Below are 17317 nucleotides of genomic sequence, written 5' to 3' on the forward strand. Positions count from 1 at the left end.
AAAGTTCTAAAGTTAATCCGTGATCGGAAATCACAACAACATAGTTATAAAAAAGCTAAAAGCATATTGATATCACTGCTTTCATGAGTGTAAGATTTCTACTACAAATTAAAGAAAATATAGAGTCTACAAGGATTTGATGTTGGCTACTCAGAGCTCACTTGGCCTTTTCAGCTTCTCTTCACGTCTTCCGCAAGAGCTATGTTGTCCTTGCAATATCATCACAGCATGTGATAGGCAATTTCCCAATCTGGAGAAAACAAACAATCTTCAAAATAAATCGACAACCACTCTTAAGTTAATATTCTTTTCCTTCCTACATTATAAGAAAAACAAAGAACTGGATCTCTTAATATAAAGTGAAATCAAACCAAGACATAATAGAAAAAAAACAAATGCCCATAGTGTCACCTGGCTCACTTCCATGAAGAGACTGTCAATGTCCTGCTTTCTAAAGATACCACCTTTCCTCGCAGTTGATCTTGGTGAAGATTGGGAGGTCCTGCTTGTAACATCTTCATCTTTTCCTCTTTTGTCAACCTCCTTTTTCAAATCATCTATCCCGACAATCTGTAGAGAAAGTCGAAGTACACATAAAATTCACTTAAAATAAGATTGACAAACTACATGCTAGATTCTCAAAATTTCCAAATAAAAGGAGGCCACAAACATATACAAAAGGCAATTTGTAAACCAGGGCACATAGATTTGTAAAGTAATCCATAATTATGCTTCTTTTTTCGTAAATAGTTCAGCTGCTTTGTAGCTAGCTGATTACCTAAAAATAGTTTCAAAAACCCTTAAACACGGCTCTACAAACTGTTTTCTGGAAACTAGCAATGGTTGCTATAATTTCTCGTAACTGTTAGCATAGAAGTCATTAGTTCAGTCACTAACCAAACAGCAGTCTAGTCAGTGACTGAATGCAGTTTGAGTCCAATGTCTAGTTCTTGATATCTTGGTTAATCTATGCATGTATATAAAACAAAATGATTCACGCTTACTTACCTTCATAATGTAATCCACAACTAGACCTGTTCTCTGGTTTCCCAATGCAATTGACTAGAAGAAATAATACAGTGGTGTCACCGTGTCAGAGAAACCGTATATACTTAAACAAGAAACTACAGAAATAATACAGTGGTGTCACCATTCACTGATTCTCCGTTTCATAACCGCCTGAAAATTTAATCAAAAATCAAAGGGTGACTACAAATATTTTGGTAATGTGGAAATTTAATTAAAAGGTAAATGAATAACTTACAATCTCTTCAACAATCTCTTTAACTTTAGGATCCTTATAGTTTCCATCTTTATCCTGTCACGCACGAACCCAGGTAGCTGACCGATATATCTCCATTTGAGGATTGCTTTGCGACTCCATGAATAACCATGTTCGAGATATCAAAATTAAGAAACATCAACCCGTTTGAATATGACTCTTGTAAAAAATCAAAGAGTGTATATTACTAACCATTTCTTGTTCAAGGTTAGCATAACCCTTGCAAGAGATGCAGTGAGGGTATTCATTCAGCTCCCTTCTTTTTTCTGCGTAGTGTGGATCTTTTTTTTCACATAACAGATAGTTAAAAAATTAGCAACAAAGCCTAATGTAACTTGTATGAACTTTAAAAACAAATAAAGTCAAAAACTCACAATAAACTCAATAGAGAGATGATCAGAAATAAACATATCCCAATGTGCTTTCTCTATATATGAGTAGTCAGCTGGAGGAGACTCCAACAACTCAAGTTGATCCCGATAAGGAAGGATGTATTCAGTTGTTAATCGACTTTTAAACTCCCTCCACTTCTGGCACACTGACTTCAACACCATCTTCCTTGCTGTTAGCGGCACATCAAATGCCATCTACATTCTTAAGAATTGTTACTTAAGTGCAAGTTAGGTGGTGGGCAATAATGTGTACTTAAGTACTAGTAAGGGCAATTAATGTTACCTGCACACAATCCTATATTTTATTCTTTCTTTCTTTTGAAATACGTATCCATGAATCATACCATACTGCGACTTTAGTTCTTGCAAGAACTCCGATGTAAGACTGCATTTCAGTTCCCGCATCACCGTAGGGCTCACCCTTTGCATTGAAAGGCACCGGGAGCTTGATGCCCAAGATCTTATGTCGTACAATCCTATGCATTGTCACAGCTCCGTGTTTCAAGAGTTTAAGTCCCTCTTTTTTCTCAGCCACTGCTTGACTCCCATGTTTCCTTTTCTTGGATATTTGATTTTGTAAATTTCTGGAAATGGCCTTCCCTTTAACAGACACAAGGGATGAATTACTTTGAGAGGGCTGCACTGGTGTTTCGGTCATTGAGGCTGACTTGTTCTTCTTTAATGCCTTTAAAAGGGCAGAGTCAGTACGAGCAGAGGCATATTTTGTTTTCCTTGAATCCATGATAAATCTACACACAAACAGAGAAAGAAACATAAATCTCAACCAAAGTCACATAAATCATAGTCACAAACAAAGAAACACAGTCACAAACAAAGAAACATAGTCACAAACTCAATCAAAAATCACATAAATCTCACACAAACAAAGTCAAAAACTCACTCAAATATCAAATAAATCTCAGACAAAGTCCAAAACTCACACAAATATCACATAAATCATACACAAAGTCCAAAATCTCACACAAAGTCCAAAACTCAAAAAAATCACAGTGACATACTATCAAACCCTTGGTATGCATAAATCACTATACATATATATCTTACACAACAATGGCATAAACTAAAATACAAAGTCCAAAACTCACACAAAAATCACAATCACATATTATCAAACACTTGGTAGGCATAAATCACTATGCATATATATCTTACCCAATAATTACATAAACTAAAACACAGGGAAAAACAATAATAAACACACTAATAAACACACTAATGCATGTATAACATAAAAAGATAAATCAAGCAAGAGACAAGGAGGGATGGAGAGAGAAGAGGTGAGAGAGACAGAGAGGGAGGAAGAGGAGAGATCGAGAGAGAGAAAGAGAAAGAGGGAGAGTGTGTGAGAGAAAGAGGAGGGAGAGAGACTGTGTGTGTGCGAGAGAGAGAGAGAGAGAGAGAGAGAGAGAGAGAGAGAGAGAGAGAGAGAGAGAGAGAGAGAGAGAGAGAGAGAGAGAGAGAAAGACTGTGTGTGCGAGAGAGAGACTGTGTGTGCGAGAGAGAGAGAGAGAGAGACCTGTCTCCGCCCGAAGATGAGAGCTCCGATTGAAAAGAGAGGGAAATGAAAATTGTGATTGAGAAATGAAAGAGGGATAGTAAACCTAAGCAAACTTAACCAGTACTAAATTAATATTCTATTATAATATTTTTAATAATCTATTATAATATTTAAATAAAACATATATTTAGTAATTTATATATTCGAGTATAATAATTTGAATTATACATATATGTATATTTTTCATAATGATAAAAAAATGTAAAAAATTGTTATACTAACTTTTATATTGAACCAAAATGTATTAATAAAAATAATTAATTTGTTCAATTTAATTTAATAATATTTATTATTAAAAATTAAATTTCGTTCATATCGTTGTTATCGACTAAATTAAATTAAATTAAATTCAAATTGATTTAATTAAACCTTCTATGTGTAAAGAAATATTGTTCTTATCAATTAAATTAAATTCGTTATTATTATAAATAAAATATCACCGAGTACAAATCTTAAATCCTAAACCCTAACACGTGATACGGATTTTACATTACCAATGTATTATTCTAATCCTGACATGCAAAATGAATTTCAAATTTTTTAATAATTTTTTCTTATGACTAAAATCGATATATCTTAACATCCGTACGGTTGGATCATCGAAAAATCATTTTAAAAAATTAATCCTGTAAATTGGGAACGAGTCTCGTTGTCGGGAGGGGTACTTTTACTAGATTTTTCTAATCTTGACATGCAAAATGAATTTCAAATTTTTTAATAATTTTTTCTTATGACTAAAATCGATATATCTTAACATCCGTACGGTTCGATCGTCGAAAAATCATTTTAAAAAATTAATCCTGTAAATCGGGAACGAGTCTCGTTGTCGGGAGGGGTACTTTTACCAGATTTTTCTAATCCTGACATGCAAAATGAATTTCAATTTTTTTAATAATTTTTTCTTATGACTAAAATCGATATATCTTAACATCCGTACGGTTGGATCGTCGAAAAATCATTTTAAAAAATTAATCCTGTAAATCGGGAACGAGTCTCGTTGTCGGGAGGGGTACTTTTACCAGATTTTTCTAATCCTGACATGCAAAATGAATTTCAAATTTTTTAATAATTTTTTCTTATGACTAAAATCGATATATCTTAACATCCGTACGGTTGGATCGTCGAAAAATCATTTTAAAAAATTAATCCTGTAAATCGGGAACGAGTCTCGTTGTCTAGAGGGGTACTTTTACCAGATTTTTCTAATCCTGACATGCAAAATGAATTTCAAATTTTTTAATAATTTTTTCTTATGACTAAAATCGATATATCTTAACATCCGTACGGTTGGATCGTCGAAAAATCATTTTAAAAAATTAATCCTGTAAATCGGGAACGAGTCTCGTTGTCGGGAGGGGTACTTTTACCAGATTTTTCAAATCCTGACATGCAAAATGAATTTCAAATTTTTTAATAATTTTTTCTTATGACTAAAATCGATATATCTTAACATTCGTACGGTTGGATCGTCGAAAAATCATTTTAAAAAATTAATCCTGTAAATCGGGAACGAGTCTCGTTGTCGGGAGGGGTACTTTTACCAGATTTTTCTAATGCTGACATGCAAAATGAATTTCAAATTTTTTAATAATTTTTTCTTATGACTAAAATCGATATATCTTAACATCCGTATGGTTGGATCGTCGAAAAATCATTTTAAAAAATTAATCCTGTAAATCGGGAACGAGTCTCCTTGTCGGGAGGGGTACTTTTACCAGATTTTTCTAATTCTGGCATGCAAAATGAATTTCAAATTTTTTAATAATTTGTTCTTATGACTAAAAAATCGATATATCTTAACATCCGTACGGTTGGATCGCCGAAAAATCATTTTAAAAAATTAATCCTGTAAATCGGGAACGAGTCTCGTTGTCGGGAGGGGTACTTTTAAAATGTGTTGTCTTAACAAAAGTCATACAACAGTTTTTAATATAAAACAATTGTCGGTTTATAAATAGTGCCAAATTCATACAACGGTTTATAACCAAAAAAGGTTATTTAAAAACAATGTCAATAACGGTTTTCAAGAAAAAAACCGTTGTTGAATCACACAATGGTATTTTTAAAAAAGCCTGTTGTGCATAGTTTTATACGACAACGTCTGAGAAAGAAAACCGTTGTAAAAATGTGCCCATTTTTTAGCTTATTTATTCATAAATATTTATTATTTAACGTTATTAACGATCTGATACACGTTATCGGTATTATGTTATTAGTAGGTTGTAATTATTCGGTATATATGAAATCTTAATACACACAAATTAATTTAGTGTAAGTTATTGGTTACTCGTATAAATTAATTAACGGTGGCATATAAATTTTCCGAAAAAAATTTAAAACTAGTAAAAATATAGACAACGTTTTTTTCTAAAATCATGTTGTGGTAAGTTACTTTACATAAGTGTTTTTTAGGAAATGTCGTTGTTGGAATTCTACAACAGTTTTTTCTTTAAGATTGTTGTAGTATTACATATTTTACAACAGATTATAAATATCGATAACCGTTGTCTAACTGTTACAAGTGTTTTATTTTAAAAATACTTGTATAAGGTAGATTAATATAACGTGCTTTTTCGAAAAACACTTGTTTGGATTGAACAATTAACAATGTAAACTTGAAGCACTTGTGATTAATTTTTTATTAATTATAAAGTAGATAATTAAACTATTTTGTAATATAAAATTTAAATATTTAATCTAGATGAAAGTGGAATTAATTAGAGTTTTTTGTTTTTAAAAAATTTAAAATGAATTGTTTGGAAATTATTTTTTCTGAAATTATTACTATTTTTATTGTAATAAACTAGACAACGATTTATTTGAATATTTTGTTGTGCAACACGTTTTTAAATTTAGTAAGAAAGACAACGGTTTTAAGAATTAGACTATTGTCTGATATAGGTGACATATAATATATGTAGAACACTTGTCTATCAAGTATCATTTAGACAACACCTAATTTGTACATTGTGTGATTCGAGCTTAACTAACTAGTAGAAAAAAATACTTGTCTCATTTCCACAACCGTTAAACAAGACGTTATCTCAATCATTTTCAGTCAATGGATTTTAAAAATCGTTGTACGATTTTACTCATTTGCACAACATCACCTTAGAAAGGGTTGTCTGTCTCCATCAACTAGACAATGGATTTTAAAGCGTTGTAGTAATACTAAAGCCTTCCCATTCACATAACATCTTAATTTTGAAAACACTTGTCTGATTTTTTTTACTAGACAACATTTTTTTATCGCTTGTAGTAATCAACGTCAGACAACGCCAATTTTTTGGTTGCAAAAAAACTGTTGTATGAAAAATTCGGGCAACACTTTTTTGGTCGAGTGTTGTCTAATCGGTGTTGTCTGATTGCGTTTTTCTTGTAGTGTGGGATGGGCCGTTAATATGGTTTTGTAGGTGATTCTGAAACATGTTTTTAGATAGAAAAAGCTAAACAACAGGGATGATTTCAAGGTCATCTTCCACAAGCCCTCATAGTGAACACAGCTCACCGACATGGCAATGTAAAAAAAATTCACGGTTTCTGATATCATACATTTATAGCACCGCTTCGACAAGGGAAGTACGGACACAGCAAAAAGGATACTACGAAGAATCTGCACCGATGCACATGTCCGACATGTGGCGTGTCGTTAGAAAAATGGCAAGGACATTATTCCAACACGGGGCACAAGCGACCTGACATGGCCGAGGACTTCACCCACGCAAAAAATGCCCAGTACCAACTGATTTTACCCTAATTGTTCGACATTCTCCTATCTTATTTGCATATCTCTATTTTTATCGCATGTGGAAGATATTTTACGATTTCAAGTCTCTTATTTATTTATGAACTAGAAATGAAAACTTGTCTTTTTATACGAGATGCACATTCTTCGATTTATGAAAACATTGAACAAATTTTAATTTAGTTCATCATTTATCATGAAAGAAACTTCTATTGTTTTATTTATACTTTTATATTTTTTTGTTTCTCTGCCCCATATCCAGAACTCTTTACTAGATGGCGAATTCCCGTATCTCTTTACCTGTATCCCGTGTCACGGAATCAATGTCCGTGCTTCCTAGGTTATCTAGAAATTCACATATATTTAATGAGATGAAATCTATCATCACTTATCTGAAATTCATATATATTTTCATGGGAAGAAATTCATCATCACTTATCTTGACAACATGAAAATATTTTAAAAGAATTGGTCTTCCACCTTGATACCCCATGGTGCGATCAACTACCATGTCGAAAGGATCGTTCTCCTGCAGTCCTTTCTTGGAAATGATCAGCGCCCTCAAGACAAGGCACACCCAAAATTTAATATGATAGCATTGAATAATAGGTTTTCATATTAACCCGACCCCACACTAGCCAAAAGTTGTATCAGATCCATCCATCAGATAAAAAAATTCACATCGCCATGGTCTTTCGTCATTGACCATATTGACCAGTTCAGAATAAGAGTCCCCGAATATTTTTTTTCGAGAAACAACATTGGAAATGTTTTATCGGAAAGTTTACTCTTTCAAGTCTGACACACGGTCAGGACTCATCATATAAACTATTTTAGCCCGAATATTGGACTAAATCAGAAGTCAATAAATATTTATATTTGGACGACACAAACAATGTGCCACCCTATCTTCGATAAATTTAATCAACTCGAGATAAGAGAATGATTGAGTTTAAAGAAATTTTATTTGGTTATTCCTAATAAAACAAATAACCGATAAGAATAATACTAAATACAATTATGACAGTGTTTAATAAAGATGATTACACAATTCAATCTTTATGAATTCCGTAACCACATAATCAATCATATGTTTAATATAACTTACGCGAACAGTGGGTTGGATATCGAGTTCAAGAAAAGTGAATAATCCTGATTAATAGTAATTATCCGAATAAAATTGAATGTGGTTGACTCGAATGATAAGTCAAACCTTTACCGAATAAATTTTAAAAGTCATCACAAGCAGTGTGGACGACTGAGATGCAATATATTTGTCTCATTCATGAATAAAGAAGTTTTTCTTTTATGAACTCATTTGGTACGAACATAATTATTTTAACTCAAATATTTACTTGAAACACTTTTCTTGAAATAACTTAATAGATATTAATATCCAAACATATTCAAAATATCTTCACGAAACAATTCTTGAAGTCAAGGAAAAACAGTAACTTGCATTTGTTCGCCCGCACGCTACGCAGTTAATACAATAATCCCTTACTTACTCGAGTAAATCCATCTCCCACAAAATTATTTGTTTTTCTATTATTTGATCCACAAAATAAGAATAAACAAATAATATTTTGAATAAAAGAATATTCGTAATTTTAGACAATAACAGTTAGATAAACATTTAATTATATTATCTACTATACTGATAATACTCCATCAAAAATAAACTACGAGTAAATTCAATTTATTTATTAAGTTTCCTTAACGCTAACATACGTGTACACTGATTATTTAAGAAAATTTATACTCGAGCCTACCTTAGTTCACAAAATCTTATTTATAAGTTATTTGCAATTTTTCACGACTAACCCATTTTCAAACCTCATTATTTCTAATACTTTTTCTCAAATCTTATAAAATAATTATAACTACTTTCTGAATTATTCAACCTTTCTTAAAAGGCCCAATTAATATATATATTCTACTCTATTCATTTTATTTCATTTATTTACTTCATTTTAATTCCATAAACAGATTTTGTAATTACCGAATTAATCAATAATGGCATCATTGAGACACCATCGACCCACCTTCTTCTTCTTACCTTCACCATGGATATGGTGGTCTTCGGTCGTCGGCCATGGCAGTTCCATAGAGGAACTATGCCTCGCTTCCCATCTCTTTCTCTTTCTCTCTTTTTCAACTCTCTCGCCAATCCCTCATTCTCCCTCTCCCTTTTTTGCATCTCTCTTCCTTGTTTCTCTCCGACCACCGCCGCCACCATTGACTCTGGTGGCGGCTCTACCACTCACCTGCACCACACATAAATGTGCATACGGGTCTCAACGCGCACACACATCAACACATACACAAACACACAAGCAACACCCCCTTAAGAAATTATAGTTTATCCTCATTTAGATTCTTGATTAATTAATTAGTCATAGATATTGGTTGAACCTTCTACCTTTGTCATTATCTATCAACGTGGTCATCTCTAACTTGGTTAAGCTATTTGTGTACTTCAGGTTTGGTTCTCCTCAAACTTTCATTTCTATCGAGTACAACAGCTTCTTCCTCATATTTTGAATTTTACTTATTAAACCTGAATCCTCGATCGAAATATAATTTTTTCCGCTTGCCTCTAATACCGCTCTCAAAATGAAAGATGGGTAGTTAATATCTTTTAAAATAGTAAAACCATTATAAAGTATTTGACCTTATTTCTATTGGTATCATTATGATGAAAAAATTCTGAAAAGTTCAATCCTCTTAGTTTTGTTACAAACTCCGCTTACTAACATTTTCTTTTTTTCATTATCTAAGTATTAATAATTGTATTCTCATTTCAGCCAGCACAAATAGATAAATAATTTTCATTTATCTGGAGTCTCTATTCCTTTAAAATCTAAAATATTTTTCAATTTAAGGGAAATATTCCAAATTAAGTTTTACAGGTATCACGGGTATTAATTCCCAAAGGATCTAATCAAGGGATATATTTTTTTATAGGAACCCTCAATTTGGTTTCGGTTTGGGATCTTAGTTCTTATTTTAGTTTTTGATCCAAAATATTTTCACCTTAATTTTAGGCTTAGCTTGGGTGGTCATTGGAATATATCACTTTGATGATATCTCTTTAATGCATTTATATAACTTTTTAGGTCATACAAATAAAATAGGTGGGTTAAATATAACTAAGTAAAATAACTGTCATATTCCGAATTATAAAATGTTTAAACATGGTATCTCATGGTGTAAGTGTGAGAAGTATCGCAATCAAGTTATGTAGAGGATATAATTAGGTGTTTAGACATGTATAACCTATAGTGGTTCCTCAACAGGTTTGATAGGTATATCTACATATGCTTTTATATTCGTATCTTCTTATCATAAATTTTAATAATAAAACCTTAACAATGTACTTTCTTCTCAACTGATAGCATGTAGACAGCCACCAACCAAATAGGTAATTACATCCATAACATAGCTAATCTTGTGCATAGGTTGGAAAGAGTTGGTCTAATCCAATTTGTAGAATCCTTTCTTTTGAACTCCAAAGGTATGAAATACGATTAAATATTTTAAAAATCAAATCTTAATTTTTTTTTTAAAAACTAAGTTATCCTTTAACTGTTATAGTTTAAACGAAAGATCGGTTATATCGGTTATATATTTTATCATTTTTTGATGGGAAATAATCACTTTCCATCAATCGGCAATATATGTTAGATACATCCAACTTCACTTCATTTCTTACTTTGAAAGAACTTACTTTAATGGTTCCTCTATATCCCAAATAAATTTTTAAAATCGAAATACTACGAAAAAGATAATAAGAATGTGCTCTGAAGATACGAATGTGTATTTTAATTAATGATGAGTGCGCAAAATTGATTTCTTGATCTTCTCATTCAATAGGGAAATTTCATCACTCCATAATTTTATCACTTCAATCTTCTACACTTAAATACTAATCCAAAAAGGGAAAAAACTAAGAGATCAATATGATCAGTGAATATCTGATACGTAATAATTAGGACAATTATTAAAGTACATAAAGTGGCCAGCCTTTAATACACTAATGACACGTGAAGGACCAATCGATGGCGTCCCATCACACCTTTGTCGCACAGACAAATGGTCTTTATCCCCTATATGTATAGGGTTGTTCATCTCAGTTATAATAATATATATATTTAAGGAAGAAGGGATACAAGAAAGGATCATAATTCCAAAACTTTATATGGTGGGTTACCCTCTAATCAATATGGTTACCTTTGAAAGAACAAGAAAAATCTCTATGCGATTTATAAGAACCATCACAATAGGCATGAATGAGGTTACTAACATAACAATTTCTAATGTGAAACTACTTATACGCTCAGAATTCTTCACAATATGTAAGGAAAGAAAATATCTAAAAGAGAATGTACGATTGCAAGAACATCGTAATGAATGAATCATATACGTCGACATCATGTTCAAGAAATCCTTCAATGGTTCGGCCTCGATTGTGAAACACATTATTGGACCTCCCTTTATATCCATCTAAGATCACGTACCTCATGTTGATCTGACTCTAGATCAATTACGAAGAAATTTATAGCATGGTGCAAGCTCGACATAGTCTCTAGCAACTAAGCATATAACAAGGATCATCTAAAGTTAGGGGACAACTCACACATAGTCTCTTGTTAGCTCCCTAGATAGACGTCACTTATAATAGCTATATATATTGCATAATTATACATATTATTCATATTACTCTCTTGCATTATATTTCTAGGGGTCGTGTCCTAAGAATATAATTATGGCTTTTAAAAAATAACAATCCGATAAATTTTTAATTATATTATCTACTATTCTAATATTAGTCCATCAGGAATAAAATACTAGTAAATTCAATTTAATTATAAAGTTTCCTTACCGTTGACATACATGTACATGGATTATTTAACAAAAATTATACTCGAGTCAACATTAATTCACAAAATCTTGTTATAAACTATTTAAAAATTTTCACGACTAACTCATTTTCAATCCACATTATTTCTAACACTTATTCTCAAATCTTATAAAACAATAGTTACTACTTTCTAAAATTTTCAACCTTTCTTAAAAGACCCGATTAATATATATCGTACTCTTTATTCATTTTATTTAATTTATTTACTTCATTTTAATTAAACAAACAAATTTTATGATTAACGAATTAATCAATATTTGCATCATTCCGATATCATTGACCTGCCTTCTTCTTCCTCTTACCTTCGCTACCGCTGTGGTGGTCGTCGGTCGCCGACCATGGTAGTTCCATGGCGGCATTATCTCTTTTATAACTCTTTCGCCAATCTCTCCTTCTCCCTCTCCGTTTCTTGCCTCTCTCTTCTTTGTTTCTCTTCGACCATCACCGCCACCATTGACTCTGGTGGCGACACTGCCACTCACCCCACCACACAGAAATGTGCACACACATCAACACATACACAAACACACATGGAGCACCCAAACTCCCTCTATCCTCCTCGTTTTTCCGGCCGGCCACACCAACACCGCTACTTGCCATGGTTGTCGCTGCGGTTTTACATTTCTCTGGCCACCAATCATCATTCCCCACCCCACCGTCACCCACCAAATTCAATCCTCATTCAACAATCAACTCAAATCCTCAATCAATTCCATCAAAATCCAATTACTTAAAAATCCCTCAATTTTTAACCAAACCCTAATTTCTTATAATGTGGGGACAAACCCTTGAACGATATTAATTTTAGTACTACAATAAAAATAATGTTACTGAAATTCTGAAAAATTTGTTATACAATTACTTCAAATAAAAATATTAAATTCAAGTAAGAAAATTATTAATCACGGATTTTCTATTACAACAACCCAAATCACGAATTAACATTTAAATTAAAAGAGCTCATAAATGATCTTATTAATCAAGAGTATGATAAAAAAATTTACCTTGTATGAAAAGATATTAAGCTCAAACTTAAAATCTTTACCCCTTCATTAGCTCCACTCCAAAGATTATTGCTCCTCTTTTCATTTCTATTACTACCCAAAATCGATAATCACATTCTTAATTTTATTGTTGTTTTGTGAGAATGAATTTTTATTCTTCACATGGTTGTAAAAATCGGAAATCGGTACTAATCAGTAGAGGTGCCGATTAGGGATTAATCGGTAATTTGAGGATTAAACAGAAGGATTAATCGGAGTACAAATCGGATATATATTTTATTTTTAATTTTATTTTAATAATAAAAATAGTATATTTAGTAAGACAAGATGACATGTTAGCAAATTACATAGGTTTGGGCATAAATAATATGGCACATGGGCTTGTATTCAAGTGGCCCAATTCGTTTGATATTCTATAGCCTAATTATGGACCCATTCAAAATCATAACCCTCATCTTCTTCTATCATATAAAACTTTCTCCCCGTTCATCAATTTCTTGCAGCCTTCCACCGCCTTCATCGTTTGTTTCATCTTATTCGATCAAAAAAATATTTCTTCGGCCGATTTTGACGAATTCAATCGATGACACGCTGATCAATGATTAACAGGCCGATTAATCATCGAAATCGGAGATTCTTATAACACTTATTCTTCACAATAATTCTACAACTAATTATATCAATCAAAGTGTGAGGGAAGAAGTTTCTACCCCGTTAACCAATATATATGTAAATAAGTCTAGAAAATGCTAGAACCTCCCGACAAAATACTCCCGTTTCTATAGTCTCTTCAATGCTATTATAATCACTACAAGAAAACAAGGCTAAATACAACCGATTAAATACAACCGGGGTCAAATTCAACCCCTTTCGGTTGAATTTAAGGGGTGCGGCTAAATTCAACCGCATGCGGTCGTATTTAATTACGGTCGTATTTATGCGGTCGAATTTAGCAACAAATGTGACTGTATGCGGTTGAATTTAGCCGTACTCCTAAATTCAACCGCATTCGGTCGAATATAGCCTTACCAAAAAAATGGGTATACGGTTGAATTTAGCAGTACTCCTAAATTCAACCGCATTCGGTCGAATTTAGCCTTTCCAAAAAAAGAGGGAAATTTTCCCGCCAGCGTTTTTTTTGGCACTCCTAAATTCAACCGTTTTCGGTCGAATTTGATATTTTGAAATGACGGGAAATTTCCTGAACTTTTAAAACATTGGTTGCAAAAGTGGGGGAAATTTCCCGCTTTTTTAAAAATTGTAATTTTAGTAGAAATCAATTGTATTTATCTATTATGAATGCATTCGGTAATATTAATTATTTTCGGAATTTAATTTTTTTTAAAATAAATTATTTAAGTAACTTATTAACTTTGTACAAGTTATTTGCGAACCGAGCTGTTCACGAAACAAATATTAAGATTTATATATATTTTAGTGATATTATATAAATTTTAGAAAAAAAATAACGTATTTGGTTTGCTATTTTAACAGTCAATCGGTAGTTTGACCACTACTTTTTGCTAGTGCTTAGTCCCAAACTAATTTTTTGTTTTTTTAAAAAAATTATTTATGAATAGTCCAACCGTAAGGATGTCAAGACCTATATATTTTAGTGATATGATAAAAATTTTGGAAAAAAATAAATGTATTCGGTTTGCTATTTTAACAGTCAACTAGTAGTTTGACCAGTTATCCTTACTAGTGTTTAGTCCCGTACCGATGTTTCTATTTTTTAAAAAATGTTTATGAATGATCCAACCGTAAGGATGTCAAGATCTATATATTTAAATAATATGATAAAATTTTTAGAAAAAAATAAATGTATTTGGTTTGTTATTTTAACAGTCAACTAGTAGTTTGACCAGTTATTCTTACTAGTGTTTAGTCCCGTACCGATGTTTCGATTTTTTACAAAATATTTATGAATGATCCAACCATAAGGATGTCAAGATCTATATATTTTAGTTATATGATAAAATTTTTAGAAAAAAATAAATGTATTTGGTTTGTTATTTTAACAGTCAACTAGTAGTTTGACCAATACTTCTTACTAGTGTTTAGTCTCATACCGATGTTTCGATTTTTTACAAAAAATTTATGTATGATCCAACCGTAAGGATGTTAAGATCTATATATTTTAATGATATGATAAAAAATTTAGAAAAAAATAAATATATTTGGTTTGTTATTTTAACAGTCAACTAGTAGTTTGACCAATATTTCTTACTAGTGTTTAGTCTCATACCGATGTTTTGTTTTTTTACAAAATGTTTATGAATGATCCAACCGTAAGGATGACAAGATCTATATATTTTAGTGATATGATAAAAATTTTAGAAAAAAATAAATGTATTTGGTTTGCTATTTTAACAGTCAACTAGTAGTTTAACCAGTTATTCTTACCAGTGTTTAGTCTCGTACCGATGTTTTGATTTTTTAAAAACTGTTTATGAATGACCCAACCGTAAGGATATCAAGATCTATATAATTTATTGATATGATAATTTTTTCAGAGAAAAATAAATGTATTTGATTTGTTATTTTAACAGTCAACTAGTAGTTTGACCAATACTTCTTACTAGTGTTTAGTCTCATACCGATATTTCAATTTTTTACAAAATGTTTATAAATGATCCAACCGTAAGGATGTTAAACTCTATATATTTTAATGATATGATAAAATTTTTATAAAAAAATAAATGTATATGGTTTGCTATTTTAACAGTCAACTAGTAGTTTGACCAGTTATTCTTACTAGTGTTTAGTCCCGTACCGATGTTTCGATTTTTTAAAAAATGTTTATGAATCATCCAACCGTAAGGATTTCAAGATATATATATTTTAATGATATGATAAAAAATTTAGAAAAAAATAAATGTATTTGGTTTGTTATTTTAACACTCAACTAGTAGTTTGACCAATACTTCTTACTAGTGTTTAGTCTCGTACCGATGTTTCGATTTTTTACAAAATGCTTATGAATGATCCAACCATAAGGATATCAAGATCTATATATTTTAATGATATGATAAAAAATTTTTTAAAAAAATAAATGTATTTGGTTTGCTATTTTAAGAGTCAACTAGTAGTTTGACCAGTTATTCTTACTAGTGTTTAGTCCCGTACCGATGTTTCGATTTTTTAAAAAATGTTTATGAATCATCCAACCGTAAGGATATCAAGATCTATATATTTTAATGATATGATAAAATTTTTAGAAAAAAATAAATGTATTTGGTTTGTTATTTTAATAGTCAACTAGTAGTTTGACCAATACTTCTTACTAGTGTTTAGTCTCGTACCGATGTTTCGATTTTTTTACAAAATGTTTATGAATGATCCAACCTTAAGGATGTCAAGATCTATATATTTTAGTGATATAATAAAATTTTTAGAAAAAAATAAATGTATTTGGTTTGTTATTTTAACATTCAACTAGTAGTTTGACCAATACTTCTTACTAGTGTTTAGTCTCATACCGATGTTTCGATATTTTACAAAATGTTTATGTATGATCCAACCGTAAGGATGTCAAGATCTATATATTTTAGTGATATGATAAAAATTTTAGAAAAAAATAAATGTATTTGGTTTGCTATTTTAATAGTCAACTAGTAGTTTGACAGATACTTCGCTTACTAGTGTTAAGTCTCATACCGATGTTTCGATTTTTTACAAAATGTTTATGCATGATCCAATCGTAAGGATGTCAAGATCTATATATTTTAATGATATGATAAAATTTTTAGAAAAAAATAAATGTATTTGGTTTGCTATTTTAACAGTCAACTAGTAGTTTGACCAGTTATTCTTACTAGTGTTTAGTCCCGTACCGATGTTTCGATTTTATAAAAACTGTTTATGAATGACCCAACCGTAAGGATGTCAAGATCTATATAATTTATTGATATGATAATTTTTTTAGAGAAAAATAAATGTATTTTAATCATTAGATCTCGATAATTTTAACAAATAAAGTATAATTAAGTATAATTCTAAATTTCACCGTACACTTTTGTTAATGGAATTTATCATAAAATCGATCAAATTTTTTTTAATAAAATAATGAGTTGTTAAAATAAATTATAAAATTATAATCTTTTATGAAAAAGATTAACAAATTACAATATTTTTTTAGAAATAAATTATAATCCTAAATTATACCGCAAACTATTTTCGGTGGTTTATATGTTAAATCAACCAAAATCTTCATTTCATTTGTTTAGTACAATAACTAGTTGTTAAATATATATTCTAATATTTATAATAATATATTATTTTATAATCAAATGATTAAATAATCATAGTATTATAATTTTAATTTTCATAATATAAAACTAAGTGAAACAAATATAAATTGACACTCCTAAATACAACCGATGACAGTT

The sequence above is a fragment of the Apium graveolens genome, unplaced genomic scaffold (assembly GCF_009905375.1).
Source record: "Apium graveolens cultivar Ventura unplaced genomic scaffold, ASM990537v1 ctg646, whole genome shotgun sequence".
NCBI lineage: Eukaryota > Viridiplantae > Streptophyta > Magnoliopsida > Apiales > Apiaceae > Apium > Apium graveolens.